The following is a 13,967-nucleotide window of genomic DNA, read 5'->3' on the forward strand; positions in this document are numbered from 1 at the left end:
CAGTCAAGCAGAGATCACTTTTAATAAATGATACAAGACAGAGAAAAGCTGGAGTTTGAGTCTGTCCATTCAGGGCATGTGTTAAAGGCTTAGGATCCTCCTTGTGATGTACTTTTGTGGTCTTTCCAGCTGTTTAGTGAGGTAAATGCCAAATGGGGTGTTATACTTGATTGGTCTAATGAGGGAATAGTAAAGAGAGATGAGGACCTTTTCCTTCCTGGATGTAAAACCCTAGGTAATGAGATGTGTCACATAGGACTTTTTGACCACAGTGGCAATGTGGTGGTAGAAGGAGAGGTTGCCGTTAACCTGTGTCCCCAGATCTCTTATAATGTCTTCAGTGTGCTACCATCAATGTGGTAATTAGTGGGAACAGAGTTTTTCCCAAAAGGAATGATGCATTTTTTGGGATTAAGCTTAAGGCCTTAGTTTTGACACCAGTCACTGATCTCAGTGAGGCCTTTCTGTAGGATGTCTACATCACTTGGGGAGTTAATGATGTCTTCCAGTTTGCAATTGTCAGCAAACTTGGTCAGCTAGAGTCTCTCCATGTTGGCCTGGACTTCTGAGAAGTAGATGCCAAACAGGAGAGGACCCAGGACCGATATCTGTGGGACTCAACTCGTGACTGGTCGGCAGTCTGACTTGGTGTCTGCTTCTTTTACACTGTGGGTTCCATCTGTGAGACCATTTTCAACCCACCTAATGATATAGGAGTTGATGCCTAGTTTGGCGAGTCTATCAATAATGGACATAATACATGTAATAATAGTTCCTCCTCCTCTGTTGGTTGGCCTTATAGGTAGACAGACTAAATGTCTCCATTGAAGCAATGGCATTGTACAAATTATAGTCTAGATTTGAAGATGTACACATTTTTATAATTCTGAGCCATTCTAGATAATGAGATGTACCAGTCTATCCAACAATGCTTTAGACATTATGGCCATGTGAGATGTTTACAAAACCCTTTTTGAAAAATATTGTCCCTTTATTTTCTGTTGGCTATGCTGATAGGTAGATGAAGTGTTCATCAAAGCAGTGGCAAGAATGTCAAATGAAGTATACAAGTTGCTGAAATTATAGAGACTGTTACAATATTACATTTTTAGGATTTAGTTGTCATGCACTGATATGAGGTCATTCTAATTAAATAATTAGGTGTGAAGATGCTGTCAGACTGATACGCGTGCACAGTGGAACTAGTGAGTAATGATTGATTCGGCATTATATCTACATACTTGAGACTGAAACAACAAATCACACAAGGTCAACATGTATTGGTGCATGCTCAGAGGTTCCTTCTTTGAGCATGTACTGTTTCAAACATTGTTTTTGCACCTATCATTTCTGTGACTATACCCCCACACCATGACAGGCAGGTGCAAGGGGGTGCACTTGCACCCCCCTGGAACAGTCTAACTGGTAGATTAATTTTCTTTAAATTACAAAAAAAGTTTTGCATTCTTCTTTAAAAACGGCAGAGCTATCTGCAAGCAGCCTTTTTCACTGGATCTCATTGCAGCAGATTTAGGGAATTTGCCCTTACCCACCCTGCTGTTGAGCGATCTCAGAGTTATTATATTTAATTAGCAAAACTAGTGGGAGAGGGACAAAAAACGGCAGTTCTGCTGGTCTGGTCACACCACATCTGTGTGTGCAGGCATCCTGTTCTTCCTGTCCGCCGACCCGTTCTAATTTGAAATTGCGTCTTCCTGTCCCCCACGTCATGGAGAATTTACATGGACGGTGCTGAATGGACGTTATGAAGTAAGGGAATTTATACAAAGCACAGAACACAAACGTGAAGTAAGTGTGTGTAAGGGAATTCGGAACTTAGTACGCTTAGCTGCACAAAAGTAGGTGTAGATGTCTGTGTGTGTAACGCAATTGGGAATTTTTGGCGGCAGCCATTCTCTTCCTGCGTTCTGTCAGCACTGTTGAGATCGGACAGTCGCTGCACACTTGGTTATTTTGGTAGTGGCGGAGGCGATTCATGTATGGAGACTGTTTTCCTGCAGAGCGCAGGGGGTCTTTGCTAGTTTTCTTGCAGCAGAATAACAGTGCAGAGCTGTTCCACTTTTGCTGGGCTTGAGTTTAGTATTACATGTCAGAGTTGGGGTGGCTGCAGCCATACAGTATGCTAATGACGCTGCTGCTGTTGCTGATCTCCTGTGTAATGCTAGGTCTTGCTTTTTGCTTTGTCTACAACAGCTAGACAGACTGTGCATATGTATCAGTTGAGATCCAATGAGAAAATGCTGGTTGTCATGTTGCACTTACATATTGACAGCTTGGTAAAGGAGGTTCGAGTTAGACAACTGTATGTTGTGACTGTGACTTTAGGAGGTTGATATCCAGCAGGCCAGTAGGGGAATATAAGGAAAGTTGTATATTGAACAAAGGTGATGAGATGATCTGCACAAACTTTGACATTCCACTTTTAATAATTGAAAAAACAATTTAATAATGGAAGATACAGCATCTGTTGGCCTTACAGAAGGTTGTACCACAGAACATGTGTATGTTGTGTGTGAAAAACAGTCGTAAACAGAAGCAGTAAAGGTAGCTTCCTGTAAACAACTTTAAAAATCAGTAGTCTGTGAAACTATTTTATTCTGTTAGGAAGGTGCTTCTGCTTGTAGTCATGGCCCTAAAAAATTATACTGTTGAATGCAGAATAAGTTGAAAGCATGCTTTTGTATTTGTTAGGTAGAAGTGTATGTGGTGGTAACAGAACATCAATGCTTACAGAAGCAGGAAGATGTTTTTTTGCTGTAAAATAGGGTGGTTTTAGATGTGATATTCATTAAGTGCATTTTTCATAGCAGCTAGGTGTAACAGGAAGTATATGCTCGCTTCAGTGTGTAACAGGAAGTATATGCTCGCTTCAGTGTGTAACAGGAAGTATATGTTCACTTCAGTGTGTAACAGGAAGTATATGCTCGCTTCAGTGTGTAACAGGAAGTATATGTTCGCTTCAGTGTGTAACAGGAAGTATATGTTCACTTCAGTGTGTAACAGGAAGTATATGCTCGCTTCAGTGTGTAGAAAGGAGTGCTCATTTTTAAATGTGATGTGCAGGTCGGAGTATAAGGTTGTGAGTACAGGAAGGAAGTTGTTGTTTGCACCTGCTGTAATCCCACGTCACAATATCTCTGATTAGGTGATGTATATTATTATTTTATGATGTGTCCTGGGGCCAATAACCTAAAGCGAAGCTTGTTTATAATGTGTGCGTTACTGTGCTTGTAGAAGTTACCCAAAATATATTAGTTTGTAAAGTGGCACTGAAGAAACTTTTGTGTTCTGGATTAGATGGCTGACTTGATAGCCTGCAGCAAATATTTATGTTTAAAATGTTTTTAAATTAGGATTGAATAGTGGACCTAATGCTGGAGGGTGTTAGAGCAGGATGGAACTAGCAGAGGTTTGCTCAATCATGATTTGTTAGTCAGGAGATTATGTTGGGGCATTGCTGCAGAAGAAGCACTCTCGCCCTTTGAAGTGTAGCTGGGCTTTGGGACCAGGCACCACCACTCACCTCCCACCCCCAAGAGATATCAGATGTCCGCAGTAAGCCCAAGACAAAAAGTTCAAAAACTGATGAGTTTGAACATTAGTTTTATAGCATTTTCTACAGCCAAGTATATCACAGTGAGAAATTAAAATTATGAGATTCTGTGATGTGTGAGAGCTCTGAATATCCTGCATGGTGGTATGTGGTGCGACCTAGTAGCAGAAAATCATGCTGTTAATGTACACCTACTTACTAGTTGATCAACATTTGGGCAGAGATCGATAATTATAAACTTGCAGTCTGATAGTTTATGGAGTTTCAAAGACATACTAGTGAAATACCAAAAGAACACAAACTGAAACCAAGAAAAAACGTCCAATGGTGATAAAAAACTTGCACTAAAATACATGGCTGATGCTCAGAAACTTGTTTTAAAAGTTGAGCGCTTTTGTTCCATACATTCAAAGGAACTTCATCAGAACTCAGAAAAGTTTGGAGTGTCAGCAGTGTATATAGTGTTTTAGTATAATTGGATGTTTTCTTAGTTTCAGCTTCAAATATGTATTTTATGTTAGTAGTTGATACATTTGGACTATATATTTATTTAAATTTTGGAATTCACTATGGAAACTATTTTGTTAACTTAAGTAAACCAAGCACACAGACATAGCCGGCCTTAGGCATAGGCCAACTAGGCAGCCGACTAGGGCACTACGATAGCAGGGGCACTTTTCCAATATTTATTTGGTGTAGGTATACCAGGATAGGGGCACCAAGTGGTGTGGTGGGGGGCGCCGTGGAGCCCTTTTGCCTAGGGCACCAGTTGACCTAAGGCCGCTCCTGTGCACAGACGTGAAGTATGTGTAAGGGAATTGGGAATTTAGTATGCTTAGCTGCACAGAAGTAGGTAGGTCTGTATGTGTGCGCTTATGTGTAAGTAAGAGGGGGGTAGGAGTGTGTGTGTACGAGGGGCTCATACCTCTCAATTACCAGACTTTTGCCTCCTATTTTCGGTCTGTTTCTCATAAAATTGTGCTTTTCCTGGCAAATCATTGAGAAAATGGCGGCAGACATTTGAGTTTTAGACTTCACATCATCAGAAAATGCATAATAATGCAAACAGTGTTGTTCTATTCACTTTCTAAGGAGGTAGGAAGATAGGAGTGTCCTACCTTTCACGTCTTCATACCCTTCAGAAAAATACATTCCAACACAAATCCTGTTATTCTACCAACTTTCTAAATGTGTTCCTAGTTTTGCACCTTTGTCCCCAAGATTATAACAGGCTTTAAAATACAGAAATAAAGTCCTCAACTCTGGATGAAGTAACCAGCGATAATGAAGAAGCAATAAGTAAAATAAAACTCGCTGGATACACACGGCACGCAACTCTTTATTTAGAAAAAATGTGAGCGCTTTCACAGTCTCTCTCTGCTTCATCAGACATCTGATGAAGCAGAGAGGACTCTGCAAAAGCGCTCACATGTTTCTAAATAAAGAGTTACGTGCCGTGTGTATCCAGCGAGTTTTATTTTAATTATAACATGCTGAGAGAGAGGGAGAGTATAAGAGGGAGGTAGCATACCCCTCAGCTATCCAGGTTTTTGCAGAAGGTCCAGATCTTTGCCCCATATTCCTCATAAAAAGGAGTGAAGTTGCTAAATAATTAAAGACATTTCAGTTTTAGACATCATTTAGAAAAATGCATACTAACACAAATCCTGTTACTCTTGTAATTTCCTAAGTTTATGAGCCATATTTATAATCTGTCCCCAGTTATTCTAGGCTTTGTCCAGATTTCTTGTACCAAGGTTGAGACCGTGAGGGGTGTGGTGTGTTGAGACAGAGACAGAGACAGAGACAGAGACAGAGACAGAGACAGAGACAGAGACAGAGACAGAGACAGAGACAGAGACAGAGTGAAATGCCCAAGTTAGAGTTATAAGAGTTAGCAGGTGGAATTTATTTTCAAGTGCATTTTCAAGAAACTGTGAGCTTTAAGGGAAGCAAAGTTTACTGCTGCTCATGCCAAGTCTATTTACAATGTGCAACTGTTTTGTTTAGCAAATGGTATCTCTAATGTGGTATAAAGTTTTAAAGCTGTTAGTAGCACCACAGGTAGAATACTTGCATCTTAATGTAGAGGGCTCGAGGTTCTATTCCTACATCGTGTACATTTGTATTTTAAGGGGGTGGGGTGCTGCAGTCCTGAGGATGTCCTCCTTTGGTTGAGATGCCTAGTAACTATGAACCTGTTTTTCAGCTTGCCATCCATTTTCTATTGCAATATACCAGCTTACCATTTTTTTTTAATTTAACACAGGCAATTTATTCTTTGACGGCAGCAGGCACTGAATTTGTAGATGAAACACTGAAATATACAGTTGTTTTCTAGCAACAACCCCTTCATTAGTTTCAGATATCTTTAATGTGGAATTATTCAGATTAGTTTTACTTTGGCAGAGATTGTGTATACTGACTAATATTGGTGGAATGTAATGAGTGGCCTTTTATGGTTGAAATGTTCTGAATTGGGCAGTTTGTCATTATTGGTTTGTATGTTTCGTTTCATTGCTTACTGGAAAAATGTTCAAAACTATAAATTAAAAACACACTCAAACAAGTGTTGCTGTATAATACAAGGGATATAATTCAATTATATATTACAATTAATACAATCAGGTGAATCAGGTAACTTTTGCATGGCCCTAACAGTGTGCAAGGAGCCTATTGCTTGAAAACAGTTCAAAGGTAAATAACCTGCCACTAGCCAGATGCATTCTTTTTGAATGTGGGTTTCAATGCTGTTTCAGTGAACGTAAGTTTCAGAGGTAGAGAAGCTTTAATGCCAAGTCTGTTTTCATTGTAAGACTATTGCTTTGTTTAGGTTTAGTAAATGTCTATCAGTGTTTGGGCTAGAACGTTTGAAATAAAAGTTGTAAATTAAATCCAAATGTCTAATCATTGTAGAACTAAAGCATAAAACAGTATGCGCACAGAGATTTGAACAGTGTCTAACAGCAAATGGGGAGAAATAGCCAAGTAATGGGACACTGGAATGGCTGTGTGGGCAGGGCTGGGTGGACATGAATAGGGCTGCGTTGGCAGGGGGCGGGGAGCTGTGTGGGTGGGGCTCTGGGTTTGCACCCCCCTGCAAAAAATCCTGTGGGCTCCCTTGCCCCATACCCTATGTAAATATATACAAAGTAGAAATCACACATGCCATTGGATTCTTCCTTTACTGAGCAACTTTTGACCAAAGTGGGTTGACCATACACAGGTCACGTCTTGCCAGAATTAACCAATCCAATAGAAACCATATATATTAAGTTAGGAGGTGAAGTTATTGTCACTAAGTTTTTCACAGGGAGAATTAACAGACATGGTTGCATGTGAGGGGTTTGGTAAAGCAGTAAAGGAAAACTGCATTTGGGAATAAGTGGATATGGTGAAAAATAAGATGATAAATCAAGGGAGATCAGAGGATGGAGGGCAACAAAAGAAAGGAACAGAAGTATACAAGGGAACATTGTTTCCATTTCTGAAAATGGAACAGGTTACTGGAATTTAGTGATTTCAATGTATGAATGAGCAATATATCCAAGCTTTTACCCCCCCCAAAAAAATAATAAGTGTGCTTTCAATACAATAAAAAGTTGTGCAACTGCAAAGTAATATTTTCTCCCAAGACTGAGAAGGGCTAGCCACTCAAGAGTAGAACGATAAAGCCCTGACCACACTGCAGGGGACTGGAGTTTTCATAGTGGTTTGAGTATCTGGAGAAGCTGGCACGGGAAGATGGAAGTGAGCTAGCAGTGCCTGCTTACCCATCCAGGGTGGGAGACAGTTGACTGACTCATGACATGGGTGACACCTATCAGGGGTACTAGGCATCTACCCCATGGAGTTTGGGTCTATCAAGCCTGCACTTCCATGTGCAATCACACTGTGAGCTGTGGGGAGCCCTTTTTGACAGTGTAATCGGTAGCTCTGGACCAGGACAACTCCTCAGAGATGTGTATTCCCAGAAATGTCGTGCTCCTGACCCACTCCACTGACACCCCTTTTATCTCTAGAGGTTTATGTGCTTCCCAACACCTTCCGAAGTCCATAATTAGTTCTTTGGTTTTTCTGACATTCAATGCTAGATTGTTACTATCACATCATCCTAGCAGTTGCTCCACCTTGCTTCTGTAGGTTGTTGCCTCTCTGCTCCTGACTACAGCTATGATCATGGTGTCCTCTGCGAATTTGAATGTTAGTGGACTCCTGTCTGGCCATGAAGTCATGTGTCAGCAAGGTGTATAATAAGGGACTCATCCCCGCTGTACCCCTGTGTTCAGAGTTATGCTTCCAGAACTGTTGTTGCCCACACAAACCTTTTGAAGCCTGTCCGTGAGGAAACTTAGAATCCATTTGCATAATGGGGTGTTGACACTCAGCTGTACTACTTTCTTTACTAGATTCTGAGGGCCGACAGTGTTGAAGGTAGAACTGAAGTTGAAGAATAGCATTCTGGCATAGCAGTTCTTACCTTCCAAGTGGGTCAAGGTTTAATTAAGTGCATAAGAGATAGCATCTGCTGTGCAGTGGTTTGGCCTATATGCAAACTGCAGTGTGTCCAAAGATGCTGATATTCTTGAAGTTATGTGGTTTTTAATCAGCCTTTTGAAACACTTCATCACTGTTTAAGTAGAAACGTTTTGTTGACAATAAGAGGTGGATGTAAAATAGGAGCAAAATAAGAAGCACTCTTGCTTTTAACCTCAGCTGCACTAGCAGCTAACACTTAAGATAACAGTATAACCTTTAGCCATGAACAGCGAAATACATTTAATTTGTTAAATGTATTTTCATCAGTCATGGGCGTGGAGGCTTGAATAAACTGCCCACAAGGTATGTTGTTCTTTATAAACTTAGGATGATTGCTGTTCTGTTGAAGGAAACAGTTGGAAATTTTTTTTCTAAATATACTGCTTCCAAAAGAAGTTCCCTTAGCATCCCATTTTAACAGAATACCCAAGACATGTCCCTCCAACTCCACAGTAGAGGAAATGCATTTTAAAAAATTTTAGTATACAAGATTTTCAGAGTCTAGGTTGTCTCCTTCAATAAAAATAAAATAAACCATGCAATGCTTAAAAAACACTTTTGTAATTAGCAATAGTGGGAAGTATTTTACTCTCCCACCAACCTAAAACTAAATTAATGAAAGGTACAGCAACAGAATCCATTGTAGTGCCATTTACCTGCAGATATTTAGTATGAAACAAAAAAAATTGTTTTCAAGAAGTATTTATAAGAGGAAACAAATCAGATTCACTTTATAAGTGGAAAAAAAAAAAGATTTAGAAGACAGTCCAACTCCTATGCCCCATGGTATTCTAGTAAAAAGAGAAAAGGTCTACAGTGAACATAACCAAATTTTTTTAAATGTTTCCGGGAAATCCCACTAATCACATAGATAAGAATTTAACAACCAGTGAGTTAAGAACAGAGTTTATATACAAAGATATTCCCTCTGTCACACAGCAAAGAACAAAAAGGACAGATTTAAAATGGGGGGGGGGGGTTCTTTTCACCCTTATGAATTTTAGAAATACCCAAGAGAACTCCAATTCTGGGACTCTCAATAGTCAAAAAATTGTACAAGGAAGCATCTGGCAATTCATCAATAAATCATATAAAAGGCTGTAATGTATTTATAACTGTGAAAAATACAGTCCAAGTTAACAATTCTATACCCTAACATTTGCCAACATAAATTCAACAGCTATAAAATAATCTAGCTGGTTCATAACAACTAATCACCCCCTCCCCCTGTCTTTTATTTGCTTTCATGGTACACAAATAGGTAATTTCTTTAAGCTGCATTAAGGCCAACTGCTCCTATTTACATTTAAAAAATATTGCATACTCCATTTTCTTTTGTAATAATGCCCTGATGTCACTCTCACAACAATTTTTTTCAAACACTAACTGTATTATTATGGTGAGGATTAAAAATAGATGGACGGTTAGGATTAAAAATAGATGGTTTATAACAACTATCAGCATTGTTAACATTTTATAATACATACTGCAAATTTAATTTTCTGGTAAAATATTTTAAGTTCCAATACAGTACCAAAAACATTAGTTCTTCTGAGGGGACAAAATTTAAGACCAGAAGATAAAACTTTCATTTGAGCAGCAGTAAAAATAGTATCAGACAAATTAAATACCTTATCACCAAAGGTCACATTCAGTCAATTAATTTCACAATCTAGACTTTCATTGATTCTTGCTTTGCATTCGATTCCACATATGTAAAGTTGGCTCTTCCAATAAAAAATGAGAGTTGCCTAAAACCACAGTAAAATAATTAGCTTCTTTACCCCCCACCCCCAAAAAAAAATAATTTACTGTCGCTGGATACAAAGGGAGCTCCTCAAGTGTGTCTTTGAACTCTGTCTCTTCACTAGAAACAGCCACGCCCCTTGAAGGCACATTTGAAACTGCCTCCTCATTCTCCCTTCATTTACCAGAAGTTCAGTTCTTAAAGGGGAATGTACCTTTTTCAAGAAGGAAAAAGGCACTCCAGTAGTATTAACTTCTTTAGATATAACTTCTGCAAGGGAGAAAGCCTTTTTTTTCTCATAGGCTTCCCTGTCCTGAAGGATTTTCTTTTATTTCTGCATTATAACAGTCTTTTCAAATCTTTCTAAGGAAATAAAAGTACTTTCATATTCAGGTCTCAGTTCAGGCATGGACTGAAGCATTTCAAGCTCTAGTTCATTGGTCTTAGAATGTTCTCTCTTTAAAGGCCCCATTTGCTTTTTTTTTTTTTGTTGTCAACCAAAATATATAAAAAGTCAATTCAAGCTCTATTAAAAAACTCAACAAGTTCCCAATACAGGGAATCTTCCTGTGTAATGCAATTAGAGAACTTAAATATTGTAAGGGACTCAGATTTTTTAAGGCAATACACTGCTGAAAATATATATTTTCAAGAGACAAAGAGCTGAAGTTTTTCAGCAGCTTAGCAAGTAAGGCCAATTTTTTATTTAGTTCTTACTTCTCAGCTACAGCTGTAGCTTTGAAGTTAAAACTAGTCTCTCCAAAAGGGTTATATTAGCAGGAGAAATAGATAAAAATGGCGAGAAAGAGACTGTTTTAACTGGTTCCTTTATGGCCTCACCTCTTTGAGACACTCCACCTGGAAATTGTCTTTATGCTGAAATTGCCTTATATAAATTACTTTGGCACCCCCACATGGTACAGAATAAATTAAAAAAATAATAATTGCCCTACCCCCCCCCCCCCCCCAGTAAGGAAACCTCCTTAAAAAACTTCTCCAAAGCCAACTTCATGCTACTGAAGTCAGAAGTGACAAACTTCACAACACCCATGCAAACGGGATCTGGAAGTTTGATTGCAGAATTCTACACTAAGGCACTGTACGAGCACATCCACTCGTGCATGAATCGTGCCATCCCAAATAGAACCAAGATGCTCTTCTCCAAAAAAAGGAAGCCAATCTGGTGGTCCCCTGCTATAAACAAACTATACAACAGAAGGAAGAAACTGTTGCAGAAAAGAGGAAAATCCCAGGATGCAAAAAACTCCCTCACCAGCCTCAGTAAGAAGCTGAGATCACTCATAAAATCCACAAAAGCTAGTTACAAAAATAAAATTGCCAAAGATTCCAAAGAAACCACAAGGCATTCTATAGTTATGTCAAGAATCTAAATGGCAATGCTCAGATCTGCTCTGAGCTACAACAGAATGGCATTAAATATACTGATCCCAAGGATATTGCCAATATCCTGGCAAATCAATTTAGTGCCAACTTCACCCCTCTCTCACCCGCTAAAGGGCCCATCTCAATACCAAAAGATTGCCAAATTCCGATAATCACAGCCACACAGGTAGAAATAACACTCTCCAAAGCTAAAAATACAGCATCCATGGGACCAGATGACATCCCAGGCTGTGTATTACATTAACTACAAAATGAACTGGCACCCCACCTAAGTGTCATGTTTAATCATAGCCTCACATCAGGCTTCGTGCCCACTGAGTGGCACACAGCTACAGTTATCCCACTCCACAAGGGAGGATCCGCCTTGGATCCCGGGAACTACTGTCCCATCAGTCTGACAAGCCTGATCTGCAAGGGCATGGAACGCATTATCATGGAACTTATAAACAAAGACATTGGCAACCTTCAAACACTGGACCCCACTCAGTTTGGGTTTGTGAAGGGCCGATCTTGTCTCCTGAATCTGATTGACTTCTTTGAATCAGTCTCCAGAGCTGTGAACGAGGGTAAGGCAGTCCACACAGCCTATCTGGACCTCGCCAAGGCCTTCAACACCATCCCCCACTCTGGAATCATAGATAAACTTATTAAGCTGGGCATATATCCTTACGTCACTCGATGGGTTGCCAACTGGCTTACTGACAGAACCCAGACTGTAAAAGTAGCCGACTCCAAATCTAGCTCCAGACAAGTGACAAGTGGAGTACCTCAGGGTTCAGTCCTGGGACCACTTTTGTTTGGCATCTACTTCTCTGAAGTACATGCCAACACTAAGGGACTATGGCTAACAAAGTTTGCAGATGACTGCAAACTGGGAGCCATTATTGAATCCCCAAATGATGTGGATATTCTGCAAAAGGGCCTTAGAGAAACAGATGCCTCGTGCCAGAGCCATGGGCTCAAGCTTAATGCCAAGAAATGTATAGTTATCCCCTTTAAAAAAAACATGTACCCATGAACTACCATATAGGTGGCAGGACACTAAACATTGAAAGTGTGATGAGAGACTTAGGGACGCAAGTGGACAGTGGTCTCACTTTCAATAACCACATCACCACAACAGTCAGGAAATCCTTCTATGTGGCACACCTCATCACTAAGGGCTTTTCATCCAGAAAAAAGGAGGCCATTGTCCCACTGTACTCATCCCTCATTAGACCCATTATAGAGTATAATGCCCCATTTCGTATGTACCTCACAGGACATCTGCCACAGCTGGAAAGGCCACAGAAATACCTCACTAAAAGAATCACAGGCCTAAAGCAGATGCCATATGCTGACCATCTAAAAAAACTCCAGCTATACTCTGTGGCATATCGTCTACTGAGAGGCGATCTCTACTTAACATACAAGGCCATGTCAAACCCTGAGCTGTTGGACATGCCCCACTTAAAGAAATCCCAATCCCTCAGAGCCAAATGCTCCAGGGATCTAAACCTTATCATCACAATGAACAAAACATGCTGGAGGGATAGGTTCCTGACCCAGAGACTCCCCATACTCTGGAATAGACTACCCATACATGTCAAGCAGAGCTCCTCATTGGCCCTCTTCTAAAGGAACCTTGATGATTGGACGGGAGATAGGAAATTCACCCTAGGGATCATGTCAGTCACCCTGCTAGACAGCGGCCCAGAGAAGTAAATATTGTGGGAAGAAATTTCCAGGGAATTGTTATGGCTAGGCTTGCATAGGCCTTAGGGCCAATAGCCTAGTACCAACCTATGAACCTATAAAAGTCTTGTCATATCTATATTCATACCACTGGTTCCTCTGTACAATTATTATCAGCCTAAACAACACATTGAATAAGTTGCATCCTATAGAATTATTAAATAACCACCTTTTCTGGGAAAGTTCTTTATATACATAACTGCTGTGTGCAAAGTATTTGCATTAGCAGTAAGACTCTGGTTATGGAAAATCACTCAGTATGGGTTTGTATAGCTTGTCCATGCAAATCATTCTCGAGTCTTCCACGAAATACGCAGGATGCACACAGGTTGTCTCGAATACTTCACAAGACTGAAACATTCTGTCTGTCTGTCTGTCTCTCTCGCTCTCTCTCATTTTTTGTTTCTCCCAGAATAAATAATTCATTTTCATCCATTCTGTTTTGAAATCTCATTCTCCTTCTACATCTGACTCTGCAACAAAATACCATTTTAAAAAAGTGGACATCACATCAGTAAACAAAATAGCCCTGCCATCTAAGATTAGTACTCTGAAACTGAAAATAAACCATTTTTATTTTTAGGAAAGCCTTGAGCAGCAGCTACAGACATAAAATAATGCTTGACCCCTGTGAGAAATGTTTTGAAGCAGCACCTAATGGTATATCTCCTTATTGAACTCCTAACCTAATGTGCGGTGATTCTCCATGCAAGTGAGGAAATAAAACAAACTCATTTAACACCAGAGCTCCGTACTGCAGCTAGCACTAAGCATTTTAAATACATAATTTATTATCAGTTCAGTTCTCAGCAAGCAGAATAGGAATGGAGACAGATAATTTCTTATCAGAAAAGCAGAGTGTTTGTTAGAATCGACAGCAAGATTGTCACTGTGAGGATTTTGCAAAATTAGTTGCATTTTGTTTTACTTGATGACATTAAGTTGTCTTGCCTGAAGTCCAGAATGCTA

This window comes from Protopterus annectens, chromosome 9.part0 (assembly GCF_019279795.1).
Source record: "Protopterus annectens isolate FY-2018-M chromosome 9.part0, PAN1.0, whole genome shotgun sequence".
In the NCBI taxonomy this organism is placed as follows: Eukaryota; Metazoa; Chordata; order Ceratodontiformes; family Protopteridae; genus Protopterus; species Protopterus annectens.